The 17,890-nt window shown below is 42.5% G+C and overlaps 1 protein-coding gene across 4 annotated transcripts in view; it reads right to left on the bottom strand.

Moving 5' to 3' along the window:
- Positions 1–17,890, bottom strand: part of MLST8 (MTOR associated protein, LST8 homolog) — a 597,189-nt gene that overhangs the window by 432,731 nt on the left and 146,568 nt on the right. Inside the window, exon 1 of one of the 4 annotated variants that reach the window (XM_044089216.1) lies at positions 10,075–10,080. The exons of the other annotated variants lie outside the window; for them this stretch is intronic. The gene's annotated coding sequence lies outside the window, so the exon portion shown is untranslated. Of the gene's footprint in view, positions 1–10,074; positions 10,081–17,890 lie in introns of those variants that run through there. 4 annotated transcript variants of the gene reach the window in all.

Raw genomic sequence — 17,890 nt, 5'->3', positions numbered from 1 at the left:
AGGCAAATAGATCTATGTCTGGGCTCCCCCATTTCTCTGTTATCATGCTGTGGATTTAATTTCCACTTGTGAGGATCCACAAGGTTTCTACTTAAATCGTCTGCCAGAGTGTTTTGTTTTCCTGGCAGGAATTGAGCTTGAAGATGTATTTGGCAGGTCAAAGCGGTGTCCCACAGTGCCATGGCTAATCTGCAAAGGGGGTATGAGAGTGTGTCCCCTTGCATGTTTATATACCACATGACTGTGGTGTTGTCCGTCTTTATCAGTAGTTGGCCTGGATGAAGTAAGTCCTTGAAGACTGTTAGGGCATTTTAAACAGTTAGCATCTCTTTCTGGTTGATATGAAGATGCATTTGTTTTGGTGTCCATAAGCCCTGAATGCATCTTCCTGCCATATGGGCCCACCAGGCATAATCTGGTGCGTCCGTTGTTAAGGTTTGGCTGGCAGGGGGTAGAGTGAAGGGCAGTCCCATATTTTGATGACATGCCTTTGCCCACCATCGAAACTCCTGCTGCAGGCAGGGAATGAGAGGAATCATTGTTTCCAGACTGTGTGAATGTTGACTCCATAAACCTTTTAGGTACCATTGAAGTTTCCTCATATGCAGTCTTGCATAAGGAATTAGTAGGATGCAGGATGCCATGAAGCCCGGAGCCTGCAGAATTTGCCTTACAGAAGACTGGGTTTTTGTTGCCATCAGTTTGAAGTAAGCAGTCAGTTGCCTTTGCTTGTCTGGCGTGAGGTAAGCCATCTGGGCAGTTGTTTCCAAGCTTGCACCCAGGAATGTTATTTTTTGAGAGGGTACCAGTTGTGATTTCTTTTCGTTTATTGTGTACCCTAGGAGCTTCGTAGACTGGCTCAAGGTAAATTCTGAAACCACTTTAGGCTTAAAAGAGGGATTAGTTCTCAGAAAAACCCTGTCCTTGAGAAAAATAAGGACAGTTTAACTCACCACAAGAGGTTGTAACTCAGATACTCTCCTAGCTGAAGTCAGGTCAATGAGTAAATGTGTTTTCCATGTTAAGAACCTCAATTCAGACTGATGATCCGGTTCAAGTGTGTGTGTGTGTGTGTGTGGGGGGGGGGGGGGCTTTATAACACAAAGTTAAAATCTCAAGAAGGAGCAACCGGTTTTCCAAATGGATGGATAAGTAAAACTTCTTTTAAAAATTGCTTGACGTAAGGATGATTAGGAAGGAGAAATGCAAGGCAGTCAAGCCTAAATGATCAATAGATGAACCTTTAAAACACCTTTATTGAATTATCACTTTTAACACAGGCAAACTTACATTTACATAAAAGTAAGCAAACCAAGGAACAAGTTCACATTTACAAACATGATAGAATATATAATAATATATGCGATGTACAATCTAAGCAACATTATATAATTTTTCCATTCTGGCCTCCTCTTAAACCTCATTCCTCCTCCAAAACATTTTTCTGTATGCATTGTTCCCACAATTTCCATTTTTGCTATGTAATTTACTCCTACCCTTTTCTAAAGATCCCACTTCCTGTTCTTTTATCTCTGTTACAATATTCACTACCTTCAAGTGCTGTCAGCTTAGGTTTTGATTTCTATTTTCTTGTAATTGCTTTTTGACAGCCACCAGAATTAAACTTAGCAAGGCCATACTGTGTCTAGCCAATTCGGATCCTGTTTCCCCATCTCAGAAACAAAAATCCTTCGTTACACTCATTTGCTCATCCACTAATCCTGAAATAGTACAGTATAGGGACATTTTAAAGTCTGCCGACTCATTATACTCCCAAAATATATGTTCCTAGTTACCTCTTTCTTCCCCATCACACCGCCAACATCTGCTATCTACCTGAGGAAAATTCCTTTGCAGTCAGCTTGGAGTAAAAAAGTATCTATGCAAACACTTATGGGCCAAAATCCTAAATCTTCTAGACTTTGTTGCATATTTAAGAGCCATACATATGTCCTTCCATTATTTCTTTGTGAACTGCTTAACTAATCTCTTTTCCCAATCTTTGCTGACCTCTTCTGATTGACTCCTATAGCTACTGTGCAATATTTTAAATGTCCTACTAAACTATCCAATTTTAACAGCAGCTTCTGTTCTATATTCAATTAAAACTCAACCAGTGCAGGTGTTTCATTTAGGATTTCCATATCCTTTTCTCTATATTCTGATATCAATCTCGGATAGGGAAGACAATCACTAGCCTGCAATACAAATGTCTAGACCACTTCCCATTATATTACCTTTCCTTATCTAATTATTTGTTCCCAACACCTTGGTTCCTTTGCCGGCTTCCTCCAATGAATTCCTCCTCTCTCGTCTATTCTCTGCACCCCTAAACTGCAGTCATCCCTATCAGCACAATTTCCTTTCTCCATTCCCATGTTGGCTCATTTTTTAGTATACTTTGTGCAACTTTATGAATATAACATTCTGTACAACTGATATTCTTCTTATAGATCAAGAGTCCAAAATCTCATTATCCCCTGCTTCATCATCATCCCTTTACACTTTGAATTGTGGCTTTCTGCTTGTGTTATGTGTAAGAGCCTTAACTGTATAGTTCTGAAATACCCCTTCAAATCAGGTAATCCTAAACCTCCTTGTTCTGTTGGGAGGAACAATTTATCCCACTTGGCCCTTTCCCTCTTCCCCTCCCAATTAAAATTCTTCAGCTCTTTATTAACTGCTATCTACAACTTCTCCTCTGATTGACAAAAATATGCCTGACCGGTGTATAAAACTAAAGGGACTAAAAATAGAAGTTATGTCCTTACCATAACGTTCCATGTGGAGTGTTCATCTCGCCTTTGTTCTTACACATGGGTTCGGAGCCGATCCTCGGCTCCGTGCCGGCCGACTGCAAGCTCTGCATCGAGAAGAAGCTCGAGGACATCTAATACCCACAATCCCCCTCTGCCTTTACCTCAGATCTAGTTTGCAAGCAAACCAGACATAAAGCACGCACACATGCCAAACTATATACATAAGTACATATATACAAACATACCAAGGGTATGATAGTAACACTAATACTGCAACAGCAGAAGGAGAATACTCCAGACCAGGCACCAAATAGAACGTTCTTCCTAAGGGTGGGAGGGTGGGACTGTAAGAACAAAGCGAGATGAACACTCCACATGGAACGTTATGGTAAGGACATAACTTCTATATGTGATAGTGTTCAATCTCGCTTGTTCTTACACACGGGTAGCGTCCCTAGCTCCTTGTTCCTGAGGAACTCACGGGAGTACGTTCTTGAGCACAGTGGAACCAAAGGTTGCCCTGTCCCTAGAAACCTTGTCTACCTTATAATGAGAAATGAATGTATGTGGTTTAGACCAAGTAGCAGCTGCACAAATAGCGTCCAGTGGTAGGCGGGCTGCATGAGCCAAAGATGTAGACACTGACCTTGTGGAATGTCCTTTGGGTTTGTGTAACAGGGTTTGATTTGAAGAATCAGACATAAATTATACAATCCGTTAACCATTTAGAAAGAGTTCTTTTGGTAACTGCAAGTCCTTTCCTGCTATCAGCAAAGGCCACAAAGAGTTGATCTGTTTTTCTGTGATCCTTTGTTCTATCCAAATAAAATCTTAGCTGTCTGTGAACATCTAATTTGTGTAACATATACTCCATTTTGTTGGAGTGGTTTTGAAGAAAGTGGGTAATTCAATGGACTGATTAATATTGTTAATAGAACACACTTTAGGGAGGAAAGATGAATTGGTTCAAGAGAAACTCTGTCAGAGTGAAAGATCAAATACGGGTGTTTGATGGAGAGCCTGAAGTTCAGATACTCGCCTAAGCGGAAGTAATGGCTACCAGAAAGAGAGTTTTCCAGGATAAAAATTTTAGTGGGCAAGAAGAGGCAGGTTCAAAAGGGGGCAACATTAATTTAGATAGCAACAAGTTTAGACTCCAAGGTGACGTGGGAGATCTGACCGGTGGTCTAATATGAAAAACTCCTTTTAAAAAGGCTTTACAAAGTCTGTGAGCCATAACCGAGCACCACCTTCTTCCACATGGAAATTGAAATGGCAGCCAATTGAACTCTTAGTGTAGCAGGAGAAGCACCCTGATGGAATAAGTCTGTTAAGAACTCTAAGATCTTATTCAAAGGAGCTATAAACGGATCCACATGGTGTGTATTGGCCCAGAATACAAATCGCTTCCATTTGCTAGCATATGTCTTATTAGTGGGAGCTTTATGGGAAGCCACCAAAATATCCTGTGCTGCTGGTCACAACAGATCAGACGTGGCTAAGTTGGAATTGGAGCAGCCAAGCTGCTAGATGGAGGGACAGAAGCGCGGGATGGGGAATCCCTGACGAATGAGTCAATAGGTCTGGCTCTGGGTCCAGAATCCAGGGTCCCGAATGCAGTGTATCTTCAGGAAGGGAAACCAAATTTGACGAGGCCAGAATGGGGCAATGAGGATTATCGTCCTGTGTAGGTTCTTGGCTTTCTGGAGAAACTTTGACATCAGAGGAAATGGGGGAAATGCGTACAGGAGTCCCGGGGGCCAATCGTGAACCAGTCGTCCCTGGGGACTTCCCCTGGAGGGGGTAATAGGGCAAAATAGCTCCTGCATTTGGCGTTCATTGGAGACGCAAACAGATCGCAGGAAGGCTGGCCCCACGTGCGGAAAATCCTTTTCGCCATTGACTGTTTTAGGGACCACTCGTGCGGTAACAGAATTGCTCTGCTGAGCCTGTCGGCTATGATGTTGGATGACCCCGGGATGTGCGTTGCTAGAAAGCGACCGTGGACTCCGCCCATTGCCAAATTCTCATGGCCTCTCTGCATAGCTGATAGGACTTGGTTCCCCCTTGCTTGTTTATGTACCAGACTACCGACATGTTGTCCGTCTGAACTGCAATAGTCCCTAGAGGAAGAAGGGGAGCAAAGTGTTGCAACGCTAGAAACACTGCCCTCAACTCTAGAACATTGATGTGCAGATTGTACTCCAAATTGGTCCATTCGCCTTGGACTGTCTGTCCCTGAAAGATGCCCCCCCACCCTATCAGGGAAGCGTCCGTGGTCACTGTAACTGTGGCCGTGGGTAGCACAAACGGTCTCCCTTGGGAAAGGTTGAACGCTTGAAGCCACCAGTTTAGATCTGCTTTGCATGTCTTTGTTATAAGAATCTCGTGTGTTAGAGGTAGTTGTTGAAGCGACCATTGTGCAAACAGCAGCCATTGTAGGCCTCTCATGTGCAGCCTTCCCACGGGAATTGCAATCACGGAGGCTGACATGAGGCCCCACACCTTTAGTACTAGTTTTGCAGGAGATTTCCTTGACAAGAGTAGAAGGCGAATATGAGTCTGAAGTGATAATATCCTTTCTGGGGAAGCCTCAGAATCAACTGACGGTGTCTAACTCTGCTCCTATGAACAAGATGTTTTGAGATGGCTGAAGTAAGGATTTTCCGAAGTTTACGGAAATCCCTAGGTGAACACACAGTTGAAGAACAAAGTCTGTGGTGGCAGAAAGGAGCCAGTCGTCCAGATACGGAAACACCTGGAATCCCTGGCGTCTCAAGTGAGACGCTACCACTGCCATACATTTGGTGAAGACCCTGGGGACTGAGGTCAGACCAAAGGGCAGGGCTCGAAATTGAAAGTGACTGGCCCCCAGCCGGAAGCGCAGATGATCTCTGGATGCCCTGGCCATCTTTATGTGGTAGTATGCATCCTCTAGATCTATGGAGCACATCCAGTCGTCCTTCTGTAAGAATGGAAGGATCGATTGAAGCGTGACCATTCGGAACTTTTCTTTCCTGACGAAGGTATTGAGGTAGCTTAGGTCCAGAATGGGCCTCCAGTCCCCTGTTTTCTTTGGAACTAAAAAGAACCTTGAGTAAGTCCCGAATCCTTGCTGGTCCGCTGGGACTGGTTGGATGACTCTTTTTTCTAGCAGCTTTGAAATTTCTAAAGCTGCTGGCTCTCGCAGATGGGGCGGTACATCTGGGAGTCTTTTCTTTGTGATGGGCTGAGATAGAAAGGGTATGTTGTAACCTCTGGTAACCACGCTTTTTACCCACTTGTCTGTAGTTATGTTTTGCCAGGCCTGAGGGTATAAGGCTAAGCGACCCCCGACTGCCTCCAGAGCAGGACAGTCGGGCCTCCTCTCAGGAGTGCTGGAAAGGTTTGCCAGGGAGATTATCCCTGTCACCTTGGTTTTGCGGACCCCCTCTGCCGCCAGGGCGGCGTCTTCCACCTCTGCCCCCCCCTCTGCCTCTAGAGGGGGCATCACCCTGTGTGTTTGGGAAAGATCCTTGGTGTTTTCGAAACCACATTTTCCCACCACATTGCCCTTTGGGGTACGGTCTGGAAGGGGTGGAAAAACGGACTCCGACAGCAGACAGAGTCTTTCCCTCCTGTTCACACCGGGTAAGGGTCTCCTTTACTTTAGGGCCAAAAAGTGTGGCTCCGTCAAATGGGGCGTTAGTAAAGGAAGACTTGAAGGCTTCCTGAACGAACATAAGCGCATCCAGGATTGCCTACGAAGAGCAATCGCTGAAGCCGCTGCCCTACTCGATCCTTCGGCTGCATAAGATATCAGCCTCATGGACGAGTTTACAATGGACGTAAGGGTGTTGAGATGCGCTGTAACTTTTTCTGAGACAGCGGCATCTGTAGTACCCTGGAGGGTATCTCCCAACTCCTTGACTAGATCCCTCTGCAAACGTGTAAAATGAGTCAAATAGTTCAGGGAACGCATAGAGAAAGCCGCTGAACTGAAAATGCGCTTCCCATATCTGTCCATGGTCCTAGAATCTTTGTTAGGCGGATGGACAGATGAGGAAGACTCCGACATCTCCTTTTCGTGGCGCTGCCACCACCATGGCGTCTACTGGAACTCCTTTGGTGAGGTAAGCTTTGTCCTGTGGTGCCGTGATGTACTTATTTGGCTTCCTAGGGACTGGTTCCACCGTGTCAGGAGTCTCCCACGCCCTTCTAGCAATTAATTCCATTAGCTCATCAAAGGCGGAGTGACCCAGGAGGAGGAAGGGCGGGCACCAAATGCCTTCAGCAAAACTGACTCATCCTCAGAAGGGGAAGGGCTTGCCAGTCACCTCTCTGTTTTAGGATCTCCAAGATGTCAGAAAAGAGACATCCTCTGAAGGTGACTTAGGGGACCCTTCTGACTCATCTAAGTCAGTATCAGATGTCAAGGATTCTTGTGGAGAATCCAAGTGTCTCCTCTTACACATTCTTTTCCTAGGGACTTCTTCGTGGGGAGCATCCGAAGAAGCCTCCGAGGAAGAGGGGGCACCCTCCAGGGGTGGCTGAGACACCGGTGCCCGACGCTTGGACGTGGCCGTGGGTGCAGAGGAGGATAACGGTCCTTTGTGGGGAGGAGAAGCTGTACCTGCTGATGTGGTTGTCTGGGTAGACAACACCTTCCTCATGAGGTCGAAGGCCCCCGGGTCCCGAGTCGAGGTATCTCCCGGTTCCGAAGAAATGGGAAGAATCCCTGAAACAGGAGCCGAAGGCACCGACCCCGAGGACGGAACCGAGTCGATCCGTGCCGAGGCCCCGAGAGGGAGCGTCGGAACCGAAACATCAGTCCGACTCTCGGTCCCGGAACCAAGGACGGATCTTCGGCTCCGAGACTCCAGTACCGGATCGGATGGAGTCGAGGTGAACGGTGCCGACCGAGAAAAAGACGGTTCTGGCACCAAGGGCTCCACAAATCATCAGTTCAGCCTCTTCCGGCTCCGAAGACTGGACAGGTCTCAGAGGAGGAACAGATGGAGATATTGGAAGGCCTTCAAGTCTCGACACCAACTGAGAGGAGACCGAGATGAGCTTGGATAAAGCCGTATTCTCCATCAATTTCTGCACCACACGGTCCACATCGGTGTCGGAGAGGGGCCTAGAAGAACAAGTCGAAGGGATCGAAGACGGAGCCGACCTCAGCAGAGTCGGTGGAGGGAGCTCCATCACCGGTTCCAAGACTCAAGGCTCGGAAACTGCCAAAAATTGAACACTCGGCCCCGAAGTCTGTGGAACCGGTGATCTAACTGGATCTGAAGAGCTCGGAGCCGATGACTTTGGCTCCGACGCCGACCCTTCGAAGACTTGGATGCCTGGTCTGAAGCATCCAGAGCCTCCTGGAAAGAGGGTTTCAATAATCCTCTATCCATCAGTTTCTTGCGCCTATCTGTCATGATCCTCCCACTAAAAGAGTGACAAATAGAGCAGTCCTCTTGTAAGTGGAGAGGGCCAAGACAGTAGACACAGGAACTGTGGTTGTCTGTGACCGACATCTTTTGGCCACACTGACAACGTTTAAAGCCAGATTTTATTTTCTCAGACATACTGACAAATGAAAGAGACAGTCCAGTCACAGTCTCAAATCCGGTAATTGAAAGTCCGTTTGATAATTGCTTAAAAAGCAAGACTACAACAAGATTCTAGTCAAAGTGTCAAATCCAGTAATTGAAAGTCCGTTTAATAATTGCTTAAAAGCAAGACTACAACAAGTTTCTAGTTAAAAGTGTCCAAGTAGGGGTGTAGGCCCCGAAAAACTCTATACCCGAAAGTTAACTAAGTTAAGCTATCTTAAGGTACCGAGAATTCCTAATCCACTCACACACCGTACTCTATACTTAATTAACTAGATTGAAAGAAAAAATTTTTTTGAATTTAAACAGAATAGATAAAATCTTATCTGTAAAGCCTCGAGCTAGCCTCCAGCGATGCGTATGCAGCAGCGGCAAACTAGATCTGAGGTAAAGGCAGAGGGGGATTGTGGGTATTAGATGTCCTCGAGCTTCTTCTCGATGCAGAGCTTGCAGTCGGCCGGCACGGAGCCGAGGATCGGCTCCGAACCCATGTGTAAGAACAAACGGCGAGATTGAACACTATCACATACATTTTTACTGCTTACATCTTGCTATCTCTGTTCATAGGCAAGAACTTCCAGTTTCTCATTTTTTGTATTATCTTTTGTTTATTCTCTTCCCACATATCCTTAGCTGGCACAGCTGAATCCTTTTTAATCCATACTCCTAAATACTTTATTTTATCATAGTCCCATAAATATTGGTATTGCTGGACCAATTCATGTGTGGGTACATATTTTAAAGTACAGTTTTTGTTTTTATCTTTATTAATTTTATATAAAGAAAAAACAGAATTGTCTCAGAATATACCAGCACATGGAGATATCTTTTTCTGGTTTCATCAGCTACAAATTAATATAATTTGCAAATAATGCCAACTTTTCTTGAACACTCTGCTAATTGTATCCTTGTATTTCTGAATCCCTTATTTTTTTTGCCAGTGATTCTAAACAGAAGACAAATAACAAAGGGAAAAGAGGACACCCCACTTGGTTCCTCTTTTCAGACATAACGTATAAGAGAGGAACCCTCCCCATTTTGATTTTTGCCTCCAATCCCTCATATATTCTTCTAATTAACTTTATTACTGTATCAGAAAATGCAACTGCATCTATTACCCTGCTCATAAAATCTCAGCTTAGTCTGCTGAATGCCTACTCTGCATCAAGACCTAACAATAGCAACAGTATTTTCTTACGTTCTGCTTCCCTCTAGATCATCACTGTTCTATTATTGTCAAATGTTTGCATCTCTCCACAAAACCACAGTGGCCCATATCTATCAATTTTGACATTACCTTTGCCATTCTTTTAGCCAATACAGACTTAAACAAATTACAATCATGGTTTAGTATTGAAATGGGCCTGTATGAAGCTGGATGAGATGGGTCTTTACCATCTTTGGGTATTACAGCCACCAAAGCTTTTTTCCAAGACGGTGCCTCCCCTACATTTAAAATGTCGTTAAACAAAACCTTCCAGACTTTTATCACTTTCTTCCCTTCTAACTTCCAAACTTCCACTGGATAACCATTTGTTTCTGGAGACCTTCCTGCAGACTGTTTATACTTCATCTCCTCCTATCTTAACTGCTAGTGGTTGAGCCTCTTCTACCTCTAGTAAGTATTCCATAAATATTTACATTTCTGCTTTTTCTTAATTTCCCCACTTCTCTACTTTACACAAATTTTCATGAAATTTTCAAAATATCTCAGATACCGCTACAGAATCTCTGGTTACTTTTCTAATAACAGATGAACCTTGGTACCAGAGTAAGAGAGGCCAGAGGACAGCAACTCAAACAAATAATCAAGAACCGGAGACAACTTGGCCTTAAAAGTGTGCTGGTTCTTTGAATGTAACCAACTAGTGTTAGGGAAAATGTATAGTCTCATAATTATTCTTCACAAAATGTATATTAACTTTCAGTTTTCTTCACAAATGCGTAAAATAAAATGTTTATGGTGTGTTTATAATATGCTTATATTAAGAATCAAATGCATATACATAATCACAGTTCACCCAAAATGTAGTTTTATATTTCAAGTGTTTTGCAAATACATTCTCTCTAAATGTCACATTATATATACTGACAGAAAAAGTAAGTACTGAAGGGTTAAGGGATGTTTACTATGTTTGCAGAATTTGGTTCAAATGTTAATGAAGAAAGGAAAGAAAAGAAAACACTGTCAGGAAATCTTTATAAGTTCTGGCCTCCACAGGCTGGGAGATGTGTCGTTGCAGCATTGTCTGTACAGATGATGTATGTTGGTACTAAATGGTACAAGGTCTGAGGGCAGATTCCTAAATCCAAATTTTTTGAGAGGCCTAATTGTCAAGTGTTTACGTGAATCTAAGCGAGGAAGAGGACATATAATATTTTTAAATTAATTGATTTGTTAACCAATATGTAACGTCAGAATTCTGCATGCATGTAACTAAGAAATAGTATATAAACTGTATGTTTCTTCTGCTTGGGGAGACTGATTTGGAAATTTCTATGAAGGCAATTTCCCAGTGCTGTGGTTTTCTTTGACTATAATAAATGAAATATTTTGCACATCTTGAAGAGTTACTCGACTCAAGACTAACAGACACATTTCTTTATTTATCTTAGTGATACACTTGAATGCTAGAAACATTTTTCTACTTACGCATATATGGTTTTTGATTTGTTTTACATCCCTCAATACCGAACGCATGTCCTCAGAGAAAAGGTGCCTAAAAGGTATCAAAATTCAATCATTCAAGCAGTTGACTGAACAGGTATCTCAAACAACTACTGTATTGTGTAAGTAATCCAGTCAGTAGAAAGCCTGTGGCAATTGCCCTTGGTCAATTTTAAAAGAACCACTGTTGCCTGGGGGAAAAAAAAAGGGGTTACTATCCCCATCTTTGGAGAGTCCTTCTAGATCTTTAGAAGAATCCTGGATGTCTGCTGAATGGGTGGAAACGCACAGAGAAACATTTTTGCCCATGAGAAGGAGAAGACATTGTTTTTTAGGCCTCTTTGTAAGGAATCATGAAGCAGAATTTATTTAGTTGTCTGTTCTGACAGGAGATGAACGGAATTACTTGAAGAGTTCCCCAATACTGGATCGATTCTTGGAAGCCCCTGGGTGAAGTTTCCATTTCTGAGGGTTTGTCCTTGGAATTTCTTAGCTTATATGTTACAAAGTTTTGCCCTGATGGAAGGTATGTAGCTTGGAAAGTAAAACTGAGCTGCTACCTCTCAAGCTATCACTGCAAGTCTGCAAAGGGGGTAAGATTTGATACCCCAATTTATGTATCACATCACTGTGGTGGTGTTTGCAAAAATGTGCAGAGGCCCTGGAGACCAGAGATGATTTGGGGCTTTCAAGGCATTGATGACTGCCAATTTCTCTGACATTGATGTGCTTCTGTCTGTCTTTCCCATGTGTTCCACATGCATTGCCTTTTCACCCCTTTGAAACCAATTCCCAAACCAGGTCTGAAGTATAAGTTATAAGTTATGACAGACTGAAAAGAATGAGGAAAGGGATGTGGAAGACTTGGATTCTGAGAGAACTGGTCTACCCACCACAAACTCCATCTAGGCAAACTCCAAAATGGGAATGTGAAAAAATAGAAGGTGAAGATGCAGAGTCCAGACTAACTTGAAATACTACTGATTTTTCTCATGTGCAGTCTGGCCTGGGAGGATCATAAGGACCAAAGAAGACCTATACCCCAGGATGCTGGAGAATTCACTAACAGATACTTGGTTTGAGTGGAAAAAACACTGGAAGAACTTTAGCAATACTTCAACTTTGTCTGAAGGAAGGAAAGTCTTTCCCAGGGTAGTATCTAAAAGACATTCCAGGAAAACAATTCTATGACATAGGATGAGAGAAGACTTCTGTAAGTTCATTTGAAACCTCATAATGAGTAGAAGATGCTGAACACTTTTTAAGGACTCTTGACAATTGGAAAAAATGGTCTACAAATATAAGGCAATCATCCAACTATGGAAAAATGTGAATCTCCTGGAGGCTGTGATGGGCAATTAATGGACCTAGACACTTTGTAAACAGCCTTAGATCTGTATATAGTCTAAAGGGTAAGCTAAAAACTGATAAAGTGAGCCAAATACAGAAAGTCTTAAAAATGTCTGAAATGCTCATCAATGGGAATGTGATGGTAAGCATTTTTTACACCTAGTTTTACCATGAAAACTAGTGGAGGAATCAGAGGTAACAGGGTTAACAACAATACGAACAGTCAAGAGGGACTTCCAAAATGGCTGCACAATGATCAACAGCTTAATTTCAGCTCTCCTAGTGTGGAAAAAGAAACTAGGAAACAACAACCAGTGATACTGACAGCTTGTGTAAAATTCAGTTACTGGCTAGTAAGTACACTGCCTGTATACCAGTAAAGAATAAATTTGGGGAATCTGAAAGAAAATCAGTGAGAAAAGACAATGAGTAAAGATATCTGGGAATAATCCTGCAGATGTTCAGCAAAAAGATGTTCAAGCTCCAGTTTGGTAGAAGAGATGGCTTCCAGTAATTCACAGGAAAAATAAGTCAAATGTGCTCTGAGCTAATTAGAATAAATGAAACACTGAAGGAGTACATCAACTCAAATAACAGGCTGGAAAAAATGGAAGATGTTTTAAACAAGTATTCAGATAAACTGATAAAAAGTTCAGTTTTGTACCTACCATAAATGTAGATGTTCGAGTGTACACCCTGCTGAAGTCATCACACTTGGGTTATCCTGTCGTCAGGCGGCCCCGCAGTCGGCCGGAATAACAAAGTCTTGGTCCGGCGTCGGTTGTTGTCGCTTCTTCCCTGACGTCAGTGCGCAAGGGGTATATATAATGCATCCAACGCCATTTTCTTCAGTTTTTCTTGCCCCAGATGTCAGGTGCCCCCAAAAAGGTGGTCAGTAATTAGTAAAAATTAAGACATTTTAGCACAAACACAAAATCCCTCCAGCTATAAGCAAATACATCAGGAAGGTATTGTAGAGATTTAGCCAGTTAGATCAGAGAGGATGGAGGGATGGTAACCTGGACTGCAGCAGGGTGTACACTCGAACATCTACATTTATGGTAGGTACAAAACTGTACTATGTTCATTGTGTTACCCTGCTGCAGTCATCACACTTGGGTAGAATCCCAAAGTTAAGGATGGGTGGAGGAGTCATAGAGGGTTAGAGGAGGCTAGAAGGCCCTGCAGAACTGCAGTGGCGAAGCCAGCTCTAGTCTTAGAGTAAAGTGGTAAGTGATAGTGTTTGGTAAAGGTGTGTACTGAACTCCAAGTTGCAGCTTCCAAAATCTCCTTGGTTGGAACCCCCCTGAGGAAGGCTGTAAATGTAGCTGTTGCCCTGGTAGAGTGGGGCCTAATGGTAGCAGGAACTGGTTTCCCATGATGGGTATAGCAAAAACGAATGCAATGTTCTATCCATTTGGAAATGGTTTGTTTTGATATAGCCTTCCCTTGTGAAGCTGTAGCATAGGATACAAAGAGCTGGTCAGATTTTCTGAAAACCTTAGTTTTATCCAAGTAGTAACGAAGTTACCTGTGAATGTCCAAGGAATGCAGGAGTCTTTCTCCTTTGTTCTGTGGATTTGGTTAGAAGGTGGGTAAGTGGATGGTTTGATTTAAAGCCACACTGGAAACCACCTTAGGCATGAAGGAAGGATTAGCTCGTAGAGAAACTTGGTCTTGATGGAAAATGAGGAAAGGTTCCACTGCCATTAGTGCCTGCAGCTCTGAGACTCTTCTAGCTGAAGTTATTGCTAGCAGCAGGGCAGTCTTCCATGACAGAAACTGTAGATCTGCAGAGAAAGCTGGTTCAAAGGGAGGTAGCGTAAGTTTTTCCAGAACAAAATTGAGGTCCCATGTTGGTGTAGGTGCTCTCCTGGGGGGCCTAATGTTGTTTGCCCCTCTGAGGAACTGCCTTAGAAGTGGATGTGAAAATAAGGGTGGATCCGTGTTGTAGTGGGCTGAAATAGCTGATGCATGAATTTTAATGGAAGAAAAAGAAAGTCCTTTGTGCAACATCTCAGTTAAATACTGTAGAATCTGAGGCATGTGAGGCTGAAGTGCGTTTTGGCCTTTAGCTTGGTTCCAGGTGCAAAACCTTTTCCATTTGTCCGAGTAGGCCTTCCTGGTGCTGGGCCTCCTAGCTTCCAGAACAACATCCATAACTGCTTGGGAAAGAGGAGCTGGCTGGATGCTTAGGTGATTTGCCATGCAGCCAGATTTAAGGTTTTGAGCTGGCTAATCTGATTGTGTAGTATCTGTCAGGTTTGGCTGGAGCAGGAGGCAGAGAATCTGGGTTCAAACTGGATTCTAAGTAATCATCATCCACAATGTCTAAAACTGGGGGGATGGCAAGTGGTCTGTGCTGGGGGAGTAAAAGAAACTCTCTGAGCCTTTTCTTTGAGTCAGAGTAGTCCTGACCTTCCCAGTGAAAATGTTCCCTCATAGTATGTAAAGTTTCCCCAAAGGAGTAGTCTTCAGGAGGATAAGCTGAGGGAATAGAATCCTCAGCATCAGAATCTTCATAAAGGAAGAAGGAGTAATCTTGGTCCTCAGAGGAGCCTGAGGAAATAGACACTTGATCAGAGGAGGCATAATCTTCCTCTTGTCTAGGCCTTTTGTCGGGTGGGGGTTGGGAACCCCTGATTAAAGAGATCAAATCTTCAGCCATTTTGAGCATCTGTTTCATAAGTATGGGGCCTTGAACTGGAGACTGAAGTGCAGTCTTTTTAGGTTTAATAGGAGTCTTAAGCTTAGGATACGTTTTTATGGTGAGTGTCGTCGGTCTGAAGACACCTTCAGAAACCGAAGGTGCTTCTGCAGCACCGACATCTCTTTCTGCAGTGTCGTCGGCAGGGGCTAAAGAAAATGGCTGTCTCGGCCTAGCACTGTCTGCCAAAGGCTGCGAAACGGTCTCGGGTTCCAGATCTGCGGTAGTCAGGGGCTGTGTCGGAGCTTCACTGAAGACCGGTCCAGCCGAGGCCTCGGAGTCTGGCTTGGGTCTAGGCTGCCTGTCCTTATCCTTGTGTTTTTTGTGCACACCGGTAGTCGGTTGCTTCGACGGCATTGTGTAGTTAAATTTTCTACTGAAGTAGTGTCGTGCAAAATCAAAGCGTCTTTTTATAGTACTTTTATTAAACCTAGCACAAAAACAACAACCAGTGACACTGTGGTCTGGGCCTAGGAAAGGTATGCAGTAAGAATGAAAATCCTTATGAGGTATTTGCTTCCCACAAGAAATACAATTGTTAACTTTTTCTGACATCGGTCTGAGGCAAGAAAAGTTTCCCCAATGGGGTACTTAGCTTTATTGAAGACTTCGGATCTGAAATTCGACTTCGAAAATATCAGGAGTCGGCCGACCGGCATTTGCGAACTGCTTCTGCTTCGGGCACCGCGCGGCAAGAAAGACTGAAGAAAATGGCATTGGATGCATTATATATACCCCTGGCACACTGACGTCAGGGAAGAAGCGACAGCAACCGACGCCGGACCAAGACTTTGGAATTCCGGCCGACTGCGGGACCGCATGGCGACAGGATAACCCAAGTGTGATGACTGCAGCAGGGTAACACGATGAACATCTGCAAAAAACTGAGAGTGAAATGAAGAAAAGGCTGGCTCAATATCAGACTGTAAAGAAAAAGCAAACTCCACAACATTGTACAAACCTTTTAATAAAATAACAAAGCTTTCAGACAGCAAGTCCTTCTTCAGTGTTAATAAAGTTCATAATAAAAACTAGCATCCTTTATACTAAAAAATTCAAATCACATGACATAGCCCTAACCTATCAACCACTAACCACTAATTTATCAATTAGCAATTCTAAAAAAAATTTTTTAAAGAGAAATATCATACTCTGAAGACACATAATAAATCACAGGCTACTATAATTTATACAAAACAATCCTATAATTTAGTGAATTTGTTGCTGTTTCTTCTTCAGTATAGGTTTCAATATAATCTGTTTATTCAAACCAGGGTAAAAATCTGCTTGTAAGCGGATAATCCACTCATATTCTTTGGTATCTAATCTATTAATCAGATCACCACGTCTAACACTTGAAGCTAAAACATCTATTACACAAAACAGGAATTGATGTGAATCATCAATCTCCTGTATACGTTGGGCTAAAAAATTGGTGATTACTTTCCTCTGTATCTCTGATCCGTGTTCTATGATCTTATCTCGTAGCCTTCTTGCAGACTTACCAACATAAAAACAAGGGCACTGTTGACATAGCATCAAGTAATCACATGTGTAGTATTACATGTAGCTGTACAATAAAAAGGAAACTTTCTACCATTAAGTGGATGTATAAATTCTGTTAATGTGATTATACTAGCACTACATGTGCAGTTGTAACAGGGGTAGGTACCTTTTTTATTATAGGTGATAGAACCTGCCCTATTTAAAGCAAAATCCTTGTAGCATGAAAGCTTTAAGCTATGACAATTCCTATAAGTAAAAAGTGGTTTATCAGGAAGCTATTTCTCATGGCCAGGTATTGCTTTTAAAATATGCCAATTATTCCTGATAACTTCTTCCACAGATTTACTTACTCTGCTATAAGTCATTAGATATCTTAAGGAATTATCAGGATGAGGACAGGTAATATTCACATCATCTTTATTAGAAAATTATGGCCTAGCCTTTCCTCCTCTCATTAAGACTTCTTCATTTCTAGTCGCATCCAACTAACTCTGATTATAACCCCTTGCTAATAATTCATCAGTCATATCCTGCATCTGTTTATAACACATTTCATCTTGAGTATTTAATCTACTAGCATGCAAGTATTGACTTTTCGGAATACCCTTAAAGACATGTTTGGCATGCATACTGGTCTTACGTAAATATTTATTTGTACATCTTTTTTATAAAATACTAGTATCTAGCATGCCTTCGGTTTTAGAAAGGGTAACATCCAAAAAATGTATAATAAATTCTGAATACTTCATTTCAAACTTTAAAAAGTCATTTACATTATTCAGATAATCAAAAAAGATTCATCTTAATGATTTAGGTTCTATCATCTATAATAAAAAGGTACTTACCCCTGTTACAACTGCACATGTAGTGCTAGTATAATCACATTAACAGAATGTATACATCCACTTAATGATAGAAAGTTTACTTTTTATTGCACAGCTACATGTAATACTACACATGTGACTTACTTGGCGCTATGTCAACAGTGCCCTTGTTTTTATGTTGGTAAATCTGCAAGAAGGCTACGAGATAGGATCGTAAAACACAGATCAGAGATACAGAGGAAAGTAATCACCAATTCTTTAGCCCAACATACACAGGAGACTGATGATTCATATCAATTCCTGTTTTGTGCAATAGATGTTTTACCTTCAAGTGTTAGACGTAGTGATCAGATTAATAGATTAGATACCAAAGAATATGAGTGGATTATCCGCTTACAAGTGAATTTTTACCCTGGTTTGAACAAACAGATTACACTGAAACCTATACTGAAGAAGAAACAGCAGCAAATTCACAATTATAGGAT

This window comes from Protopterus annectens, chromosome 12.part0 (genome assembly GCF_019279795.1).
Source record: "Protopterus annectens isolate FY-2018-M chromosome 12.part0, PAN1.0, whole genome shotgun sequence".
NCBI lineage: Eukaryota > Metazoa > Chordata > Ceratodontiformes > Protopteridae > Protopterus > Protopterus annectens.
The sequence above is the reverse complement of the archived record's forward strand: the minus strand, read 5'-3'. Positions and strand labels throughout refer to the sequence as shown.